We start from the raw sequence: 24,600 nt of genomic DNA on the forward strand, positions 1-24,600 counted from the left end.
ACCAGACTTCAAACCTCCCTACGCAAAGTAAGAAATAAATCATCTTCTTACCTAACCAACCCCAATACCACACTGAGTAACTAGAAACAGCACCAGTTTAAGTGGACACACTCGTAGTATACATTTCTTTATGCTCCAGGAAAACAAAACGACTGGTTTGGGACTTTCAGTTTCTAGAATATTTTTCAGAATATCAATTCATATATTAAAGAATACTAATATTATCTCATAAAATACTGTTTTTTACATGCATGCATGCTAAGTCGCTTGAGTTGTGTCCAACTCCTTGTGACCGCAGCTCACCAGGCTCCTCTGTCCGTGGGATTCTCCAGGCAAGAACACTGGAGTGGGTTGCCATGCCCTCCTCCAGGGGATCTTCCTGACCCAGGGACTGAACCCGAGCCTATTATGTCTCCTGCATTGGCAGGCAGGTTCTTTACCACTAGCACCACTTGGGAAATGCATTATTTCAAAAGATTTTCTGAATTTCTAAATGTGATTATTTTATATTTTATTTGATATTTATATTTGGTCACATTGTTTTGTGACCAAAAATAATTCCTAGAAATAAATGCATCGCTTATTTCACAGTAAAAAAGACAAATAATGATTCAATTTACAGAAATTTTAATCTCCCCTACATCCCCTCCCCTCCCAAAAGGGGATCAGTTGCATACATTAAATATCATCCCAGGTTTCTAAATCAATGAGCATAACTCCTAAAATGTCCATTTTACTCTTAGAAAGCCAACAGAAGTAAACACTATTAGTTACACTAGAATGAATGCACAATATAAAAAAAAGTAAACACTGTACTCAATTTTTTGAAAACAGAAAACTACAAATAGGGAAATTTTTTCTGTCTTTTAGAAAAGCACCTTTAGAAAAGCATGCTTTCCACCTCTGAACTAACAGATATGTGGTGAGATAAATGAGTATTCCACAAACAGGGAGTAATTTCAGTGTTCTGAGTTCATTATACCAAAAAATACTTATTCTGGGACACTGAGTCAAAGAACAACTACTATGAGAGCTATAATTACCGTAAAGCATTGAAAATAATCAACAAAATGACTCAAGCTTGAAAAATACCTAAATAATAGTTGTCGTAAATAGCTTTTCTCTACAAAGTGTATCTTCCAGCTACTTGCTTGCCTTCTTCTTGCTTGAATACTTTTAAATACAACATAAAAATACATAAAGAGGAATGTACAGTTTCTGTGCACAATAAGTCAAAATAAATGTTTCTCTGAAACAACACTCTCGTTCAGAGTTTGCCCATTACAAAACAAGGATGTTTTTGAAATCTCTGAATTCTTGTGTGATACAGAAACTTAAAAGACAAGCCATTAAATTTTCCTAAACCTGAGCTTTTTAAAGAGTGAACTGCAAGTGCAAGGGAAACCTTAGGCAGTTTCCATTCTGAAGAGCCTACCTTTCTGCATTTTTTTTAAGTTTCCCAGCTTTCCTAGGCCAGCTCTGCAATAAGTGCTACAATAAGAATCACGCAACAGCCTTTTAAAAATACCAATTCTTGAAGCCCATGACCAGAGACTCTGATTTAATAGGTTTGGGATGGGGTCTCGGCATCAGTATTTTAAAGCTCTCCAAGTAACTCTAATGTATGAGTTCTGCTATAACAAAACATGTGTGTCTCTAAATCACTGTGACATGCAAAATCACACAGTACAAACGAAGACCTTACGGGAAACCAGTGTTAAAAGCACAATGCTCAAAACCTTCTTCAGGGATATAAATCGACTGTAACTTTTTTAAGATTAAAAAAAAAAAGATACAACAATAGAAACTTTACATGATCTTACAGTACAGTACAGTACAGTGAAGTCGCTCAGCCGTGTCCGACTCTTTGCAACCCCGTGGACTGTAGCCCGCCAGGCTCCTCTGTCCAAGGGATTCTCCAGGCAAGAACGCTGGAGTGGGTTGCCATTTCCTTCTCCAGGGGATCTTCCCAACCCAGGGATCGAACCAGGGTCTCCTGCACTGCAGGCAGATGCTTTATCCTCTGAGCCACCAGGGAAGCCCTCTTGCACTAAGTAACTGAGATGTAAAGTCGGTCCTCCATAATGGCAGGTTCCACATCCACAGATTCAATCAATCTCAGATCAAAAACACTCAGAAAAAAAAAGTTCCACAAAATCCCAAAAGGCAAAACTTCAATTTACTGTACACCAGCAACTACTTAAACAGCGTTTATAGTATGTTAGGCATTATAAGTAATCTGGAGGTGATTTAAAGCAAACAGGAGGATACACAGCAGGTTATATATAAACAGTACACCATTTTATAGGAGAACTTGGGTCTCCTTCGATTTTGGTCTCCTCAAGGGTGGCTGTGCTCAGTTGGTCAGTCACGTCCCACTCTCTGCGACCCCGAGGACTGTAGCCCGCCAGGCTCCTCTGTCCATGGGATTCTCCAGGCAAGAATACTGACTGGTTGCCATGCACCCCCCCCTCCAGGGAACCTTCCCAACCCAGGGACTGAACCCAGGTCTGCCGCATTACAGGCGGATTCTTTACCAGCTGAGCCACGAGGGAAGCCCAAGAATACTGCAGTGGGTAGCCTATCCCTTCTCCGGGGGATCTTCCCGACTCAGGAATCGAACTGGGGTCTCCAGCATGGCAGACGGATTCTTCACCAGCTGAGCTACCAGGGAAGCTCCAACCTCGAGGGTGGGGGCGTCCTGTGACACGACATTACCTTGAAAAGAACCTTGCTCATCAAAGCAGGTATCACAAGGGGTGCAGCCTGTCAGTTGCAAAGTGACAGAAAGAGCTATCTGTTTTGAACAGAAAATTGCAGTATCTCATGTAGGTGGGTATTCCTCATAACAGAAGGGGTAAACAAGGGAGCCTGTAAATGAGGGAAGTGTGCGTGTGTGTTTTATGCGCTCCTAGGCGGCTCAGCTCAGAGACGCGGTTTTCAGCAGTCACCTGGTGTCCTCCAGGTGTGTACAGGAGCTGCTGTAAAACGCATCATGCTTAAATTGCCCCTAATATATCAGCTGCACAGGAGCAAATTCATGCTCTTAAATCCAGTGTTACAGCAGAGCTGACTCTACACTTAGGCTCAGAATACAAAGAAAGCTGGAACCCTAGTTACACAAGTTACCAGAATTCTTGAACAACTTGGAAGTTGAGGGCACCAACCCACCACCTGGCAGAAAATTTTCATAAATTTTACAGTTGGCCCTCACTCTGCGCAGCTCCGAATCCTCAAATTTAAGCAACCTCAGAGAGTGTAGTGCTATCGTGGGCAACTGCATGGAAGTGTGACTACTGAGCAATAAGGCTGGCTTACTGCTGGCTCCTCAAAGAGCATTTTTAGTTACTTTTAACCCCACACAGTACATGGAACACTGTCAATATTTCAAGCCATTTCATGTTGAAAAGGTAAGCTTAATATCTCCCTTCAAATATGTTGATAATTAATCTGTATCGCTATACTATTTCACAAGGAAGTTGACTATATTCTACAGATATACTTTTATCTTTACTTTTTTTTAGCTTTATTGAGACATTATTAACCAATACCATAAGCAACTTTTAGGTAGAAAACATGATAATTAGTTACACACACATATTGTAAATTGATTACCACAATAAGGTCAGTTAATACTTCTATTCTCTTACATAATTACTTTTTCTCCTGGAGTGATAATTTAAGACCGACTCTTCTAACAACTTTCAAGGAACACAATACTGTTCACTACAGTCACCATGCTGCACACACCCCAGAGCTGGGGGTTCACAGGCTTTGACCAGCGTCTGCTCATTCCTTCTACCACCCAACCCAGCTCACAGAAGCTACCATTCCGTTCTCTGTTTCCCTGAGTTTGGGTCTCAGTTTTCACATGTAACTAAGAACATGTGTTATTTGTCTTTGTCTGACTTATTTCACTTAGTGTAATGACCTCAAGAAATATGTTGTCACAAAAGGCCGGATTTCCTTCTTTTCTATGATTGAATAGTATTTCTTTGTATATAGATAGTACATATACCATATTTTCTTCATCCATTCATCCACTGATGGATGCTGAAGTTACTTCCATATCTTGGCTATTATAAATAACGCAGTGAACATGAGGGCACACATATCTCTTCAAGGCAGTAATTTCATTTCTCTCAGACATATACTCAGAAGTGGAATTGCTGAATTATATGGTAGTTTTACTTTAATTTTTGAGGAACCTGCACACTCTTTTCCAAAGTAACAGTACCAGTTTACAAACTTCTATGTCTTCTTTAAAAAATGTTTATTCAAATCCTCTGCCCATTTCTTAGATGGATTGTTTGATTGTTTGCTCTTGAGTTTTAAGTTCCTTTTTTTTTTTTTTTTTTTGCTGGTTTATAACATTATATAAGTCTCAATATTCTGGGCTTCCCGTGTGGCTCAGTTGGTAAAGAATTCGCCTGCAATGCAGGAGACCTGGGTTCGATCCCTGGGTTGGGAAGATCCCCTGGAGAAGGGAAAGGCTACCCACTCCAGTGTTCTGACCTGGAGAATTCCATGGGCTGCATAGTCCATGGAGTCGCAAAGAGTCAGACATGACTGAGAGACTTTCACGTTCACTTCATACAATATTCTATTTATATTTCTATATTCTCTGCAGTGTGCTCACCAACAAAGGTTTACTTCCCATCTGTCGCCATACAGTCAATCCCCTTTACCCATTTCACCCCAGCCCCTTCGCCTCTGATAACCACTACTCTGTACTCTGCATTTATGTGTTTGCTTTTGTTACATTTAGTTTGCTCATTTAGTTGGGGTTTTTCTTTTTTTATTTTTAAAAATATTCCATTTAAGAGCAAAATCATTTATTTTTCTTCAGCTGACGCATCTCACTTGCTGCTGAGCTGTATGAGTGCTTCCTACATTTTGGGTGTTAGTCTCTCAGCAGACACAGGGTTTGCAGACATCTTCTCCCAGTTGGCAGGCTGTCTCTGCATTCTGCTGACGGGGACAGAAAGCGTTTAATCTGATATAGCCTCATTTGGGTCTTGTTTGTTGGTTTGGTTTTTTGAAAGATATTGTTACAACTGACAAAAAGTATACTATGTCTTCTATGAATTTTATGGTTTGAGGTCTTATATTCATGTCTTTAATAGAATTTGAGTTGATTCTTTTACATGGCATAGGACAGTGATCTAGTTTCATTCTTTTCCACGTGACTATCCATTTTCCAAACACAATTTATTGAGAATATTCTTTCTCCATTGTATGTTCAGAATACTGGAGTGGGCAGCCTTTCCCTTCTCCAGGGGATCCTCCTAACCCAGGTCTCCCTATTGCAGGAGGATTCTTTACTAGCTGAGCCACCAGGGAAGCTGTGCATTTGTCATGTGTGCCCTTTGTTATACTGAGGTACATTCCTTCTATACACATTTTATTGAGAGTTTTTATCATAAATGGGTTCTGAGTGTTGTCAAATGTTCTGTTGCATCAATTGAGATGATCATATGATTTTAATCCATTATTTTGTTAATGGGATGAATCACATTGATTGATTTGTGGGTGTCAAACCATCTTTGCGTCCCTGGAACAAATCACACTTCATTATGGTATATGATCCTCTTAATGTACAATTGCAGTATGTAAAGGGGATTGGTTCTAAGATTTGCCACGGACACCAAAATCTGCCAGATACTCAAGTCCCATAGTTGGCCCTCTATATCCATGGTTCCACACCAATGGTTCAACCAACTGTATACCACATAGTGTTGTCTTTATTACAGGGAAAAAAGCCATGTATAAGTGGATCCATGAAGTCCAAAACCTGTGCTTTCAAGGGTCAGTCGTATTGTTTATTTGGCTTACTAATATTTTGTTGAGGACTTTTGCATCTATGCTCATCAGAGATAATACCCTGTGATTTTCTTTGTGTTTCCTGTCTGATTTGCAGATTCAAGTAATGCCAGCCTCATAAAATGAGTTGAGGCACTCTCTCCTCTTCAATTTTTTGGGAGAATTTGAATGTTTGATAGAATTAACAGTGAAGCAATCTGGTTCTGGACTTTGTTTTTTGGAATATTTTCTATTACTGTCTCAATCTTCTTCCTCTTGATCTGTTTATGCAGATTTGCTTTTTCTTTGTGATTCAACCTTGGAAGATTGTATGGTATGATTGAAAAAACTGCAGTGCTTCTAGGTTGTCCAATTTGTTAGTGGATAGCAGTTCATAAAATTCTTATAGTCCACTGTATTTCTGTAGTATCCACTGCTATTTCTCTTCTTTCATTTCCGATTTTTATTACCAGAGTTTTCTCTTTTTCCTACTAGTCTAGCTAAAGGTTTGCCAATACTTAGTACTGCCATCTTTTGTTTTCTGGTTGTTCTGTATTTCCATTGTTTCTTTTTCCTTGTTTTTCTGTCTGCCATTTTACTTTGGTGATTTTCCATGAGATTTTTCTCAGTTTCCTTTAAAAAAAAAAAAATTTTTTTTTCATGGCTCTACTCTAGATTTGTTTTGTGTTTACCATGAGGTTTGTATAAAACATCTCACAGATAAAATAGTCCTTTTTTCTGCTGGATGGTTTTCATTTGCTTACATGGGTTCCTTCCTTCCCTTCTTCCACTTTTGCATTTTGTTATCTCAAATTATCCATTTTATGTTATGTTTATTACCAAGTTGAAGTAGCCATAGTTTTATTTACTACTGTTTCCCCCCCAACCTTTATCCAGTAATTAAATGTTTAACAACCTATTTTGATAGGGTTGCAATTTCCTGATTCTATTTATCACCTTAGTCATACTTTCATGCATTCCGCCTTTTTGTTTTAGGAGAAGAGCTCCTTTCAACATTTCTTATAAAGCAGGTTTAGTGGTAATGAACTCCAGGAAAGACTTTATTTCTCCTTCATATCTGAAGAATAACTCTGCTGAATGTAGTATTATTGGCTGACACCTTTTACATTTCAGTATTGTGAGAATGTCATCGCGTTCTCTCCAGGCATGTAGAGTTTCTGCTGAGAAATCTGCTAATGGTCAAATGTATGCTCCTTTGAAGGCTAACATCCTTTTTTTTCCCTGGATACCTTTAACATTGTTGTTGGTGGTGGGCTTTTTTTGTTTGTTTTTTTTGCATTTACTTTGGAGTATTTTAATATAATGGGTCTTCAGCTCAGTTCACTTGTTCAGTCATATCTGACTCTTTACAACCCCATGGACTGCAGCACGCCAGGCCTCCCTGTCCATCACCAACTCCCGGAGCTTGCTCAAACTCATGTTCATCGAGTCGGTGATGCCACCCAGCCATCTCACCCTCTGTCATCCCCTTCTCCTCCCGCCTTCAATCTTTCCCAGCATCAGGGTCTTTTCACATGAGTCAGCTCTTCACATCAGGTGGCCAAAGTATTGGAGTTTCAGCTTCAGCATCAGTCCTTTCAATGAATATTCAGGACTGATGTCCTTTAGGATGGACTGGTTGGATCGCCTTGCATTTCAAGGGACTCTCAAGTCTTCTTCAACACTACAGTTCAAAAGCATCCATAACGTGTCTTGGAGGTCATTTTGCGTTGAGGTTATAAGGAGTTCTCTTAGCTCCATGTAACCAGTCCCTTCGCCAGGCTTGGGAAGTTCTCCGTTATTATTTCTTTAATTAAACTCCCATTCTCCTCTCTTCTCCATCTGGGATACCCAGTATTCTAATGTTGCCCTTTCTAATAGAAATGGGTATTTCTCACAGAATTTCTTTTAAGATCTTAATGCTCTCTCCTCTTCTAACTGTACCATTTCTAGATTTCTGTCTTTGGACTTGCTAGTTCTCTGTGCCATACAGTCTGCTCAACTTCCAATTCTTTCCAGAGAATTCTTCATCTCCTCTATTGATTTAACTTCAGAATTTGTCTGGTTCTTTTTTAGAGTTTCAATCTCCCTGGTAAAGTACTGCCTGAGTTCTTTCATTTCATTCCTGAGCTCCCAGAACCGCCCTTCTGCATTTCCTTGTGGCTCCAGCTGTTTCACAGCGGGGGGCACAGGAGCACAAGTTTCCGGCTCGTCCCCTGTGAGCCGCCTTTGGTGTACCTGAGAGCTGGCACTTTCCACCACCCAGGTGACAGGTGCCACCCCGTCCGCCAGATGTCACTGTCTGTGCCTGCAGGGCACTGAGGCCTTACTGCTGCTGGAGTTGACAGGATCACCCCCTGGGAAAGCAGGATGTCCGGCACCTCTGCACGTTCAGAGTCTCCTGGGTGGCAGGTTCTGCTGCCGTTGGGGGTGGGGGGGGGAATGTGTGGAGGGAAGCCAGGGTCACCGGTGTCTCTACGGTGACCGGGCTGTAGGGTGCCCAGGTCCTGCGACTGTGGGTACGGGGGCAGAGGCGGGAGCGGTGGGCACTTCCGAAGCTGCACAGATGCGGCTGCAGGCTCCACGGTCCCTGCTGCTGTCGCTGGGAGCTGGGGATAGCTCTGCGGCCAGGAAGCTGTGGCTGTCTCTGCCGAGCCCGACCCCACCAGGCTCTCTGGGGCTGCGGCTCAGACTCTGCGGCCAGGGCGCTGGGGTCACAGCACCGCCTCCTCTGTGTGTTCCCAGATGCCCACCTTCAGATGGACAGACATGAGGGATGCTCCAGCATCAAAGTGCTTTAGACAGAGGCACATAGCTGAGTTACAGATTTTTCTAACTTTTTATAGATCAAAGAGGAAAGCCAAAGGGAGTATCTCACGTGGACATGATGATTTTTTAAATGGATGATGTGATTTTTTGCTCTTGAGTAAAATGAGTTCCTGATATATTAACTCCTTCTCAAACTGATGTTGTGCAAATCTTTTCTCCCATTCTGTTGGCTACCTATTCATTCTGCTGAGAGTTTCTTGCCATACAGAAGCTTTTTTCTTTTTTAATTTTAAATTAACTTATTTATCTTAATTGGAGGCTAATTACAATATTGTGGTGGTTTTGCCATACATTGACATGAATCCTCCATGGGTGTACATGTGTCCCCCATCCTGAACCCCCCTCCCGCCTCCCTCCCCATCCCCCTGGGTCATTCCAGTGCACCAGCCCCGAGCACCCTATATCATGCATCGAACCTGGACTGGAGATCCGTTTCACAGATGATAATATACATGTTTCAATGACATTCTCCCAAATCATCCCACCCTCACCTTCTCCCACAGAGTCCAAAAGTCTGTTCTTTATATCTGTGTCTCTTTTGCTGTCTCACATACAGGGTCATCATTACCATCTTTCTAAATTCCATATATATGCATTAGTATACTGTATTGGTCTTTATCTTTCTGGCTTACTTCACTCTGTATAATAGGCTCCAGTTTCATCCACCTCATTAGAACTGATTCAAATGAATTCTTTTTAATGGCTGAGTAATATTCCATGGTGTATATGTACCACAGCTTCCTTATACATTCGTCTGCTGATGGGCATCTAGGTTGCTTCCATGTCCTGGCTATTATAAACAGTGCTGCGATGAACACTGGGGTGCACGTGTCTCTTTCAGATCTGGTTTCCTCGGTGTGTATGCCCAGCAGCAGGACTGCTGGGTCATATGGCAGTTCTATTTCCAGTTTTTTAAGGAATCTCCACACTGCTCTCCATAGTGGCTGTACTAGTTTGCGTTCCTACCAACAGTGTAAGAGGGTTCCCTTTTCTCCACACCCTCTCCAGCATTTATTGCTTGTAGACTTTTGGATAGCAGCCATTCTGACTAGCATGAAATGGTGCCTCACTGTGGTATTGATTTGCATTTCTCTGATAATGAGTGATGTTGATCATCTTTTCATGTGTTTGTTAGCCATCTATACAGAAGCTTTCTGTAAATGATTTTGTTGCTTATTTATTTTTAGCTTTTGTTGCTTGAGTTTTTGTGTCTTTTTCAAAATCCACTGCCAAGAACAATGTCAAGGAGGTTTTCTTTATTCCTATGCTTTCTTCTAGTAGCTTTGCAGTTTTAGCTCTTACATTTAAGCTTTTTGTCCATTCCAGTTAATTTTTATGAGTGATGTGAGTCATATTTCATCCTTTTGCAAAAGACCATTCTTGGCTTCCTTGTCAAATTTTCAGTTGACCACATACTCATGGGTTTACTTCTGGGCTATCAATTCTGTTCCACTGATCTAGGTGTCTGGGTCTAAGCCAGTACCATACTGTTTTGATTATCACAGCTTTGCAATAAGTTTTAAAATCAGGAAATGTGACACATCTAGATTTGCCCTACTTTCTCAGAATTATTTTGGCTATTTGGGGTGTTTGGATTCCATATGAATTTTAAGATTGTTTTTCTGTTTCTGTGAAAAATGCCATTGGAATTTTGATAGAAATTGCATTAAATCAATAGATGGCTTTTGGCAGTAAGGACATGTTAAAAGTACTAATTATTTCATTTCATTAGCACAGAATGTCTTTCCATTTTTTTGTGTCTTCTTCAGTTCCTTTCATTACTGTCCTATAATTTTCAGTGTACAGGTCTTTCCCTTTATGGTCACATTTGTTATTAAGGATTTTAATTTTTATGATATTGTACATGGGATTACTGTTTTTCTTTTTCAAATAGTTCATCATTAGTGTATAGAAACAAAATATATTTTACTGAATTTGTCTAATAGTTCCATCAATTTCTTGGTATTATTTTTACTGTTCTCTAGCTATAATATCGGACACGACTGAAGCAACTTAGCAGCAGCAGCAGCAGCAGCTATAATATCATGTCCTCCACAAACAGAGATAACTTGACTTTCTCCTTTCCCATTTGGATGCCTTTTATTTCTGGCAGGTGTAATTTTTACATAAATAAAGAAACACAAAGTAAAATTCACATTAGCATAGAATAAAACAAGTATTCAAACTAAAATAGCTGTCAAAATATGGAGAGATGTTCAACTTCATGCATAATTAGAGAAATAAAAATTTAAGCTATACTAGCTATCATTTCTACCTACCAGATTAATAAAAATTCATAAATTTGACAACATAATCTCTTGCCTAGATCAAGTAGAAGCTGGTAGTTTCATGTATTCCTGCTAGATACAGAAAATGGTACAATGGCTATAAAGGAAATTTATATTTATAGTGATAATATATAGCAACACTACAAAGACATTTACACTTTGACCTAGAAATGACCTGGAAATCTCCAGGAATGTGTCTTAAAGAATTGGGATGAGGTCAATCCTCATCCCAATTCCCAAGAAGGGCAGTACCAAAGAATATGCTAACCATGAGACAATTGGACTCATCTCCCATTCTAGTTAGCTTCAGTTCAGTTCAGTTCAGTCACTCAGTCGTGTCTGACTCTTTGCCACCCCATGGACTGCAGCACACCAGGCCTCCCTGTCCACCACCAACTCCCAAAGTTTACTCAAACTCATGTCCACTGAGTCAGTGATGCCATCCAACCATCTCATCCTGTTGTCCCCTTCTCCCGCCTTCCATCTTTCCCAGCATCGGGGTGTTTTCAAATGAACCAGTTCTTCACATCAGGTGGCCAAAGTATTGGACTTTCAGCTTTAGCATCAGTCCTTCCAACAAATACTCAGGACTGATATCCTTTAGAATGGACTGGTTGGATCTCCTTGTAGTCCAAGAGACCAAGAGTCTTCTCCAACACCAAAAGCTATGGTTTATTCTAGCAGTCAGGTAAGGATGTGAAAGTTGGACCATAAAGAAGGCTGAGTGCTAAAGAATTGATGTTTTTGAATTATGGTGCTGGAGAAGATTCTTGCGAGTCCTTTGGACTACAAGGAGATCAAACCAGTGAATCCCAAAGGAAATCAATGCTTTGGAAGGACTGATGCTGAAGCTGAAGCTCCAATACTTTTGCCACCTGATGGGAAGAGTCAGTTCATTAGAAAAGATCTGATGCTGGGCAAGATGAAGGCAGGAGGAGAAACAGGCAGCAGGAGATAAGATGGTTAGATAGCACCATCGACTCAATGGACATGAATCTGTGCAAACTCCAGGAGATAGTGAAGGGCAGGGGAGCCTGGCGTGCTACAGTACTTGGGGTCACAAAAGAGTCATACATGACTTACTGACTGAATAACAACAAAATAAATAATTTTTTTTTAAAAAAAGGAATCAGGATCCCTTGGCGAAAGGGTTTACTGAAGTATTGGAAAAGGAACATTCAAAAGATGAGCCTGGAACACTTTAGTATGCCAGGAAATATAGAGTATACAAAGAATCTTAGGAAAACACTCCAGGTAACTGAAAGAAAACATGCCTACCTAGGCTTCTATCACCCAATATTTTTCCAAAAGCAATACAATGAAAACATAAAAAAAAAACTCACAAAACCATGCCCTCAGGATTAAAGACAGAAGGTACACACCTCAAAATAAATTTAAGAAAAAGTACCAAAGCACAGAGTGTGACGTCTCACTGACATGTTCCAGATTAAAGAAACTGAAGAAGCCTAACAACTAAATGCAATGAGTGAGTCTCAATTAGACCCTGAATCAGGATAAAAAAATTTTTTGCCAAAAAGGGACCTTATTGGAAAAGTTGACAAAAGCTAGATATGCAACATATTTTTGATAACAGCATGGTAATAGTGCTATACTTCTCAAATCCCAAATCATTACATTGTGAATATGTTCTTAGAAAAAAATATGTTTTAAGTATTTAAAAGTAAAGAGACACGATGTCTTCAACCAACCTGCCAATCATTCAGAAAAGTGTACATATATATATACATATAAAACATAAATTATATATAGAGAGAAAGGGAGCTACAGAGCAAATATGGCAAAATGCTAACAAGTAATAAACAGAGTACAGTTCATAGGGGAAGCTTTGTTCTATTCTTGAAACATTGTTGCACATTTTAATGTTTTTCAAGTAAAGACCTAAAAATTACTAGCTATAAGATTTCTGCTTCCGTCAAGATAGGGGAACAAGCAAGGGGAACAAGAGGAACTTATCCTCTTGCATACAACTACTAAAAGTTGGACAAAAGTATAAGACATAGCATTCAAGCCACTGGACCTCAGGCGAGCCAGGGCAGTGAACTCTGAGAGACTATAAATAAATGAACTGAACCTTAGGGTTATCCTAGTTTACTCAATGCTGACGATGTCCAGGATATGGCTCAAGGAAGAAGAGCCTAGTAGAACTCGGTCGTCTCTGCAAGGCAGACTGTTCCGAGCACAGACGCCAATGTAGTCAGCGTACTGGCGAAGAAACAAGTACAGAGGCCTAGAGAAGAGAGCGGCACGAAGAGAAAACTCAGGAGACCTGCAGAGGCTCACCCGAGATGTTTTCTCGCTGACTACGGATCAGGCCAGGGCATGAGGAAACCACTCCATGCCAAGGAAACAATCCGCCCACAAGGATCATGACGGGAAACACTGTGCAGGGCTCACGAGGAATGGTACCAGGTTCTAACAGCCAGGATTTAAAACCTCACAGTATAGGGAGCATCCTCTGCATATTAAGAATGATCTTGCCTTAATAGAGGAGATAAATCCACCCAAGATTACACACACTGCTGGTCCACCACACAAATGTAAAAAACAAGAGCCAAAAAGATCAAGCTGAGTCCAAGTAACTTAAGCATATCCCAAAGCTCAAGAATATTTAAAGAAAGGTAAAACTATTCAGTACCTAATAAGGTAAAATTCATAATGCCTGGTATAAAGGGTATACAGATGCAGGAAAATACAACCCAAAATGAGGACAGAAATCAGTCAATCAGCTGGTCCAGAAATATCAGCAAGGATAGAAGAAAGGGGGAATAAAAGAGTCACTATGATGGCATTCCATAGGCTCATAAAATTAAAGGAAAGAATACATATAATAAGTAGAGACATGGAAAATATTTTAAAGGATTCAAACTGAACTACTATAGATGATTCATGGATGACTTGCTCATTTTCAACACGCAAATGACTCAAGCACTTCCTTTCTCTTTCCTTCTCTCCAAATCTTCCATCTTAAGCACAGGTGTGGCGTAAAAGCAAGATGTGAGTTTCAAAAGGTATGACAAGATGAAGGATTGGCATACATGGGCATATTTAAATTGAAATACTGGTAAGACAGGAAGTGGCATGGCCAGAGGAAGAAGGAAGGAGGCGATGATATTGTTGGAACAGAAGAGCTCTGGGAGAGGGTGAGTTAACTCACTGATACAGTTATTAAAGAGCTAGGGGGGAGGTCGGTCCAAAACAGGGGCATAGGAAGACCCTTAACACAACTTGCCCCTTGATATTCCAAATCTACAACCACACATGTGGTGAGTTCAGTTCAGTCACTCAGTCGTGTCCGACTCCTTGCGACCCATGGACTGCAGCATGCCAGGCCTCCCTGCCCATTACCAACTCCCGGAGCTTACTCAAACTCATGTCCATTAAGTCGGTGATGCCATCCAACCATCTCATCCTCTGTCATCGCCTTCTCCTCCTGCCCTCAATCTTTCCCAGCATCAGGGTCTTTTCAAATGAGTCAGCTCTTCGAATCAGGTGGCCAAAGGACTGGAGTTTCAGCTTCAATATCAGTCCTTCCAATGAACATTCAGGATGGATTTCTTTAGGATGGACTGGATGGATCTCTTTACAGTCCAAGGGACTCTCAAGAGTCTTCTCCAACACCACAGTTCAAAAGCATCAATTCTCTGGCGCTCAGCTTTCTTTATAGTCCAAATCTCACATTCATACATGACTACTGGAAAAACCATAGCTTAGATTAAATGGACCTTTGTTGGCAAAGTAATGTCTCTGCTCTTTAAGATGCTGTCTAGGTTGGTCTTAATTTTTCTTCCAAGGAGCAGGCATCTTTTAATTTCATGGCTGCAGTCACCATCTGCAGTGATTTTGGAGTCCAAAAAAATAAAGTCTATCGCTGTTGCCACTGTTTTCCCATCTATTTGCCATGAAGTGATGGGACCAGATGCCATGATCTTAGTTTTCTGTATGTTGAGTTTTAGGCCAACTTTTTCACTCTCCTCTTTCACTTTCATCAAAAGGCTCTTTAGTTTCTCTTCACTTTCTGCCATAAGGGTGGTGTCATCCGCATATCTGAGGTTATTGATATTTCTCAGCAATCTTGATTCCAGCTTGTGTTTCATCCAGCCCAGCGTTTCTCATGATGTACTCTGCATATAAGTTAAATAAGCAGGATGACAATATACTGTCTTGACATACTCCTTTCCTGATTTGGAACCAGTCTGTTGTTCCATGCCCAGTTCTAACTGTTGCTTCTTGACCTGCATGCAGATTTCTCAGGAGGCAGGTCGGGTGGTCTGGTATTCCCATCTCTAAGAATTTTCCACAGTTTGTGGTGATCCATACAGTCAAAGGCTTTGGCAGAGTCAATAAAGAGAAGTAGATGTTTTTGTGTAATTCTCTTGCTTTTTCAATGATCCAATGGAGTTGGCAAATTGATCTACAGTTCCTCTGCTTTATCTAAATCCAGCTTGAATATCTGGAAGTTCACGGTTCATGTACTGTTGAAGACTGGGTTGGAAGATTTTGAGCATTACTTTGCTAGCATGTGAGATGAGTGCAATTGTGCGGTAGGTTTGAGCATTTTTTGACATTTGTCTGGGATGGGAACGAAAACTGACCTTTTCCAGTCCTGTGGCCACTGCTGAGTTTTCCAAATTTGCTGGCATATTGAGTGCACTTTCACAGCATCATCTTTTAGGATCTCAAATAGCTCAACTAGAATTCCATCACCTCCACCACTAGCTTTGTTTGTAGTGATGCTTCCCAATGCCCACTTGACTTCACATTCCAGGATGTCTGGCTCTCGGTGAGTGATCACACCATCATGATTATCTGGATCATGAAGATTTTTTTTGTATAGTTCTCCTGTGTATTCTTGCCACCTCTTCTTAATATCTTCTGCTTCTGTTACGTCTATACCATTTCTGTCCTTTATTGTGCCCATCTTTGCATGAAATGTTCCCTTGGTATCTCTATTTTTCCTGAAGAGATTTCTAGACTTTCCCATTCTATTGTTTTCCTCTATTTCTTTGCACTAATCACTCAGGAAGACTTTCTATCTCTCCTTGCTATGCTTTGGAACTCTGCATTCAAATGGGAATATCTTTCCTTTTCTCCTTTGTCTTTCACTTCTCTTCTTTTCACAGCTATTTGTAAGGCCTCCTCAGACAACCATTTTGCCTTTTTACATTTCTCTTTCTTGGGGATGGTCTTGATCCCTGTCTACTGTACAATGTCACAAACCTCTGTCCATAGTTCATCAGGCACTCTGTCTATCAGATCTAGTCCCTTGAATCTTATTTGTCGCTTCCACTGTATAATCATAAAGGATTCGATTTAGGTCTTACCTGAGTGGTCTAGTGGTTTTCCCTACTTTCCTCAATTTAAGTCTTAATTTGGCAACACAGAACACATGTAATAATTCCAAGTAAAAAGAACTGTAAACTAGCTGAATGGGCTGCTCCCCAATAAGGGGTAAAGAGACCACAGCAAGATGTGCAGTGACTCTAAAACCACATCCCCCACTGTAGTGACACACAGCTGGGAGGCATCTCACAAGCCCAGAGTCTCTTTAAGGATCAAAGGGTCTGTGCCCCACATTGGGCACCCCAACTGTTGGGACCTGCGCCAGAGAGACAAGGCCCCCACATATCTCACTTTACAAACCAATGGGCTTTACATCGGGCGGCGGCGGCAGGGGGCTGTGTAGATCTGAGACCCTCTCTTACAGAAGGCCTGCTTCTTCAAGACTGGGAGATGGAGCTTTTCTATCTAAAACAGAGAAACAATTACAGAATCAAGCAAAAGAAGGAAAAAAAAAAAAAAAGGAATATATTCCAACCAAGAGAATAAGATGAAACCTCAGAGAAAGACCTTAATATAACAGATATAAGTTAAATGTGTGATGCAGAGTTAAAGAGATGCTTACTGAACTCCAAAGAAGAATGGATGAACATACTGAGAGCTATAATGGATAGATAGAAAGTATTTTAAAACATTACAGGGATGCCACAGAACCAAAGAACACAATAACTGAACTGAAAAATACACTAGAGAGGTTCAAGAGCTGACGAGATAAACTAGAATAACAAAACGGCCACCTGGAAGGGCAGCTGAACTCACACAGACAAGCAGCAAAAAGAAACAAGAATTTTTAAAAGTGATGATAAGGAGATCTATGAGACCACACCAAGCAGAATAACATCCACACTACAGGGGCCCCAGAAGGAGAAGAGAGAAAGGGACAGAAAAATTATGTGACAAAATAGTGATCATAAACTCCCACAACCTGGGGAAGAAAACATTCAAGTCCATGAAGCAAAGAAAGTGCCAAGTAATGGAACATAATAAATCAAAACATCAAAAAAGGTAAAGATAAAGAGAGAATCTTAAAAGCTGCAAGAGAAAAACAACTTGTTGTATAAACAGGAACTCCCACAAGACCATCTGCTGATTTTCCAGGAGAAACTCTGCAAGTCAAAAGGGAATAACACAACATATTTAAAGTGATGACAGGGGAAAACCTAGAACCAAGAACACTCTATCATTCAGAATTGAAGAGGAGATTAAAAAAAAAAAAGTCTTCTAAATAAGCAAAAGCTAAAGGAACTCCATCAGGCTTCCCTAGTGGCTCAGTGATAAAGAACTCATCACCAATGCAGGAGACGTGGGTTTGAAAAGAGTCAGAAAGGTCCCCTGGAGGAGGAAATGGTAGCCCACTCCAGTATTCTTGCCCAGGAAATCCCGTGGACAGAGGCGCCTGACAGGCTGCAGTCCACGGAGCTGCCGGAGAGTCGGACACAACGTGGTAACTAAACAGCAATGAGAAAGAGTTTATCACCATTTAACACAGCTCACAAGAAAGGCTAATGGGTCTTCTTTAAGCTGAAAAGAACAGGCACTAACCAATGAAAACCATATGAGACCAAAAACCTCACCGGTAAGAGCAAATACACGGTAAAAGTAGATTAACCACAACTACTGGTAAGAAGGTTAAAAGGTAAAGTAGTAAAATTAATTAAAACTACTTAATTAGTTAAATGATACACAAAAAGATGGAAAATATGACATCAAAAGCATAAAACATGACTGAGGGGAATAAAAATGCAAGTTTTCAGAATGTGTTCAAATTTAAGTTGCTACCAACTTCAACTAGACTGCTATATATATAGATCATTATATGTAAACCTCACGGTAACCACAAAAAAAATATATATATACAGTAGATACACAAAAGATGAGAATGGAATCTAAACAGAACACTAAAGAAATTCATCAAACCACAAGAGAAACGAGCAAGAGATGAGGAAAGGAACAGAAAGAAATTACAAAAACAGCCAGAAAACAAACAACAGAAAGACATAAGTACACACCTATTAATATTTATTTTCAGTTTAACGGGACTAAATTATCCGGTTAAAAGATACAGGGTGGCTGAATGGATTAATTGTAAAAAATTAAAAGATAAAAGACTAACTTATATGTTACCAAGAAGAGACTTAGTTCAGGTTTGAGGACACAAAGACTGCAAGCAGAGGGATGGACAAAGAGACTCCACGCAAAGGGAGACAAAAGACAGCTCGCCCAGCCACAGGTAACATTAGACACAGCAGGCTCTGAGACAAGGAACACAGCAGCAGACAAGGAGGGGCATCATATAAGACAAAGGGTCAGCTCAACAAGGGATGTAACATCTGTAAGTATTTACACACCTAACATAGGGACGCTTAAGTATTTAAGGCAACCATTAACAGACCTAAATGGAAACTTTGATAGCAATACAATAATTGCTGGAGACTACCCCATTTACATCAATGGATAGATATCCACACAGAAAGTCAAGAGGGAAATAACAGCTTGAAATGAAGCATTAGACCCGCTCGTTTGAGAGAAATATAGAGAACATTCCACTGCAAAGCAGCAGAACACACATTCTCCTCAAGGGCACGTGGAGCATTCTCAAGGTTAGGCCACATGCTGGACCACAAAACAAGTCTCAATAAATTGCCTGAAATAATATCAAGCAATTTCTATCAAAATTCTAATGGCATTTTGCACAGACTAGAATAAATAGTTCTAAAATTTGTATGGGATCAAAGTCCCCAGAGAGCCAAACAATCTTGAGGAAGGAAGGAAGGGAGGAATGAACAAACAAAGCTGTGGATATCATGCTCCCTGATTTCAAACTACACTAATGAGAACAGCGTGATGCTGGCGTAAGACACACAGGTCAGTGGGACAGAATGAAGAGCCCAGAAATAAATCCACTCACAAGTGGGCAACGAATTTACAACAAGATTGCTGGGAGAAATATCAATAACCTCAGATATGCAGATGACACCACCCTTATGGCAGAAAGTGAAGAGGAACTAAAGAGCTTCTTGATGAAAGTGAAAGAGGAGAGTGAAAAAGCTGGCTTAAAGCTCAACATTCAGAAAACTAAGATCATGGCATCTGGTCCCGTCACCTCATGGGAAATAGATGGGGAAACAGTGGAAATAGTGACAGACTTTATTTGGGGGGGCTCCAAAATCACTGCAGATGGTGACTGCAGCCATGAAATTAAAAGACGCCTTTTCCTTAGAAGAAAAATTATGACAACCTAGACAGCATCTTAAAAAGCAGAGATATTACTTTGCCAACAAAGGTCCGTCTAGTCAAGGCTTTGGTTTTTCCAGCAGTCATGTACGGATGTGAGAGTTGGATATAAAGAAAGCTGAGCGCGAGAGAATTGATGCTTTTGAACTGTGGTGTCGGAGAAGACTCTTGCGAGTCTCTTGGACTACAAGGAGATCCAACCAGTCAATCCTAAACGAAATCAGTCCTTAATATTCATTGGAAGGACTGATGCTGAAGTTGAAACTCCAATACTTTGGCCACCTGATTGGAAGAACCGTCTCATTAGAAAAGACCCTGATGCTGGGAAAGATTGAAGGCTGGAGGAGAAGGGACGACAGAGGATGAGATGGTTGGATGGCATCACCAACTTGATGGACATGAGTTTGAGTAAACTCCGGGAGTTGGTGATGGGCAGGGAGGCGATGGACAGGGAGGGTCACAAAGAGTCAAACACAACTCAGCGACTGAACTAAACTGAATTTACAACAGAGGAAGCAAGAATATGCAATGGGAAAGGGCAATCTCTTTGATAAATAGTACTGGGAAAACCCAACAGTCACATGCAAGAGAATAAAACTGGATTACTATCTCATATCATACACAAAAATCAACTCAAAATGATTAAAGACTTGAATGTAAGATCAGAAACCATAAAACTTCTAGAGGAACACATAGTCACTATTTTCCTTTTCGTCACTCTTAGAGATATTTTTGGATCTGATTCAAAGGTAATGGCAACAAAAGCAAAAATAAACAAGACTACATCAAAAAGCTTCAGTACAGCGGAGTACAGCATCAAGCAAACCAAACGTCAACCTGCAGAATGAGAGAAGATATCTGCAAATCATACATCCAACACAGTGCTCATATCTAGAACATATACAGAATTCACACAACTAAACAACGGCAACAAAATCCAACTCCCAAGTAGGCAGAGGTACATAAAAAGATGCTCATCATCACCAACCAGTAGGGAAATGTAAATCAAAACCACAATGAGATCTCATCACATATTTCTCAGAATGGCTATTATCTAAAAGACAAGTACTGGAAATTTTTAAGAGAAAAAGGAACCCTTATACACTGTGAATGAGAATGTAATTTAGTGCAGTCACTGTGTAGAACAATATGAAAGTTCTTCAAATAATAACATACCTCATATGGTACTAGAACCATATGATCTAGTTATTCCACTTCTGGATATTTATCTACAGTAAACAAAAACACTAACTAAAAGAGACAGATGCGTCTTTATGCTCCCTGTAACACTGTTTAAAACAGTCAGACATGGAAATCACCTAAGTGTCCGTCAGGGGATGAAGAGATAAAGGAGATGTGTACATATGCAGGACAGAGAACTTCTCAGTCATAAAAAAGAAGGAAACGCTGCCATTTATGACAACTTGGATGGGCTGTGGGGCTGTTATGCAAAGTGAAGGAAGTCAGTCAGAGAAAGACCAATATGGAATCTGAAAAAACAAAACAAATGAGCAAAGAAAACAAAACTCGCAGTAACAGACTGGTGGTTGTCAAAGGGAAAGAGGGTTCGGGTGTTAGCGAAAAGGGTGAAGGGGTCAATTATATGGTGACAGGTGATAACGAGACACTGTAATAATCACTTGATAGTGTACACCAGTTCCACTGGAATTTAAACAAACAAACAAAAAAACTATCCTAACAAGAAAAAGAGGTAGGAGGGAAGGAAGGGAGGGAAGAAGGGAAAAAGGTTAATTCATTTGTCAAAAAAGGGAATAACTCTAAATAACTATGTACTTTGTAACAGAGATTCAAAAGACATGACATAAAAACTGACCCAACTGCAGGGAAAAACAGAGTCACAATTGTCACCAGAGGTTTCAACACCCCGTCTCAATAACTGATAGGATAGGAAGACAGAAATGAGTAAAGAAACAACTATCAACCGTCTGGACCTAACTGTCCGTCACAGAACACTGCAAACAAGAGCAGGGCAGGGAGCACCCAGGAACAGGCACCCAGACGGACCACACTCTGGGCCACGAAACGCATCCAAGGAGTCAAGTCATATAAAATTAGGTCTGCGAAAACAATGGACTAAATTTGAAATCAATAACAAAAATATCTCTTAAAAGAAAAAACATCTTAGAAATTAAATAATAGACCTTAAAAGACTACATGGGTCAAGGGAGAAATCAAAACTGAAACTAAAATGTATTCTGAACTGAAAAACATGAAAATAAGCATCAGAGAATTTTTGGAAATGCAGCTAAAACAGTACTCAGAGAAAACTGAGAACACTACAGAAGAATATGGTCTTAATCTCAACTTCTACTTGATTAATTTGGAGAAGAAAAAGAGTAAATGAAGCCCAGATTAAATGGGAAAAAATAAATAGATTTCAGAGCAGAAATCAATGCAATGGAAAACAGAATATCAATAGAGACAAAGAATGAAATAAAAAACTGGTTCCCAGATAACATCAGTAAAACTGAGAAATCTCTAGCCAGTCTGATCAGGGGAAAAAAAAGACATAAATTACCAATGTAAGTAATGAAAGAGATAAGACCACTTGAGTCTCCAAATAGGAAAAAGACAATAAGGTAAGATAATAAACAACACTAAAAATTAATGGAAAACTTAGAAAAAAATGAACAAATTCCCGAAAGGCACCAAAGTTCACTCAAGAACAAAAAGACAATCTGACTAGCTCTCTATTTTAAAAATTAAGTTTATCACTAAAAACCTTCTCCTGAAGAAAACTCTAGACCAAGATTATTTCACTGGTAAATTCTATCAAACATCTAAGCAAGAAATAAAACCAATTCTACATAAACTTCTTCAGAAAACTGAAGAAGAGAAAATACTTCTCAACTTGTATAATGAAGCCAGCATTACTCTGATACCAAAACCAAACAATATTAAAAGAAAAGGGACTCTAGATCAAAATCCCTCAGCAACACTGATAAAAAAAAAAGTCTCCAAGAATTAATTTTTACCAAATTGAATCCAGTGATATAAAAAAGGGATAATAGAAAAAGATGAAGTGGGATTTAATGTAGCAATACAAGTCGCATTTTGTTGTTCTTTTTTTTAGCAATCATCAAATGTTTCAAACACCTGAAAATCGATGAATACATTTCAACATATTATCAAACTGAGAAGAGAAAACAACATAATCATCTAAGCAGAAGAAGACAGACCAGCTGACAAAATCCAATGTTAATGAAAAAAGTCTTAGCTAGGCAGGAATAGAAGGGAATTTTCATAAGCGTATAGAAGATATCTATCAAAGTTAACATCATAATGAATACTGAAAGACAATGCTTTTCCCGTAAAATCAGGAACGAGACATAGATGTCTGCTGTTAATACTTCTATTGAATTTTGCACTGGGGGTTTTAACTATTGTTAGAAGGCAAGAAAAATAAATAAAAAGCATCCAAACTGGAAAAGAAGAACTAAAATTCTCTTTGTTTACAGATAATATAATCATATATGTAGAAAAATCAATGGAATCTACAAGGAAAGAGCAAATAAGTATGTTTTGCAAAGTTTACATTATGAGATTGACATAGATAATAACAATGAACAGTGGAAAACGGAAAACTAGGAAAAATGCTGCTTATAAGAACATCCGAAAATATGAAATACACATAAATCTGAAAGGTCTATACACTGGAAACTAAGATTATTCAGAAAAAGAAGATACACCATGTTTATGGTGTATATATAAAGCTCTAATACAGTATGGTGTATTGTAAAGCTCCAGTACTGTTAAGATATACATTTTCCTGAAATTTACCTATTTATATATTTAATGCATTCCAATAAAATTTCAGTAGCCTCTTTTAAAAAAATTGATGAGTTGTTCTAAAATACATATGGAAATGCACAGGAACTAAAATAGTCAAAACAATTTTGGGGAAAAAAAGCACAAAGAGAAATTACACTATCTAACTTTGAGATTACTAGAAAGTCACAGTAATCAAAATAGTGTTACTGGTGTCACGGTAGACAAAGAAATGAATGGAACAGATCAAGTGTGTAGAAATAGACTCACTCATTATGGTCAACTGATTTTCAACAAAATGAAATGGTAATTCAGTAAAGAAAGCTTAATCCTTTCTAAAAATGTTGATGGAATAAATGGATATCCATTAACAACAACAACAAAAAAACTGACTTTAATCTATAACTTGTCCCATATACAAAAAGTAACTAAAAATGGATCATAAATGTAAGTATAAAACGTCCATATGCAAACACAGGAGAAAACACCTTTGGATTAGGCAAAGATTTTTTTTTAGACATAACATGAAAAAAACACAATGCTCTAAAGAAAAAATTGATATATTGAACTTTACTTTCAGGTAGAATAAATGATGCATTTTCAGCATCAAGAGGAAAAGCTAACATACTCCTTGTTTTTCTTTGGGTTTCCAGTCATTGTTCAACTGTTATCTTTCAACATTTCCTCTTTGAAAGGCAACACTACCTGCTTAAACCACTTCCTCTCAGTCTATCACCATTCCCTAGCCCCCTTTTCCATGCCCCATATTCTCCTGCCTTTTAAAATCATCTTAGCATTTGTCTCCATCTATCCCTCACCTAAATACTTAACACTTCAATATAAACTGACTTTGATGATTCCTCCTGTCCTGACCTCACAAATCCTGAATCTTCTTATCCATTAATCCTATGTCTTGTTCCTTCCAGTACCTTACTTTCCTAAAGAGTACAATTCCAGTTAAACATAGTCAATAAAACATATGGCTATTTTTCCACTCCTTTCCAAAATCCCACTGAAATACAAGATAGTTAGTTAAAGTATAAATTTACAAAAACAAAGAAGATAGAAAAGGCAATAGTCACAGATAAGACATGCCAATACAAATGTTAGAAAATATTATAAAAAGCAGGTAAGGTGTAACTGATTAGCATCAGGGAAAGCTGACACCCAAATGTTCTACAAAGCAGAGGTCAAGAAGAAAAGGCCATGTGACAGGAGGGGGAACTGGAGGAAAATGGTCAAAGAGGGCAAACTTCCAGTAACAAGACAAGTAAGCACTAGGGATGCTGCAGCACGGCGA

The 24,600-nt window shown here is 39.3% G+C and overlaps 1 protein-coding gene across 7 annotated transcripts in view; it reads right to left on the reverse strand.

Annotated features, from left to right (window-relative positions):
* FER (FER tyrosine kinase) overlaps positions 1-24,600 on the reverse strand; it is a 447,462-nt gene that overhangs the window by 384,404 nt on the left and 38,458 nt on the right. The window lies entirely within an intron of this gene.

This window comes from Cervus canadensis, chromosome 4 (assembly GCF_019320065.1).
Source record: "Cervus canadensis isolate Bull #8, Minnesota chromosome 4, ASM1932006v1, whole genome shotgun sequence".
Classification (NCBI taxonomy): Eukaryota; Metazoa; Chordata; class Mammalia; order Artiodactyla; family Cervidae; genus Cervus; species Cervus canadensis.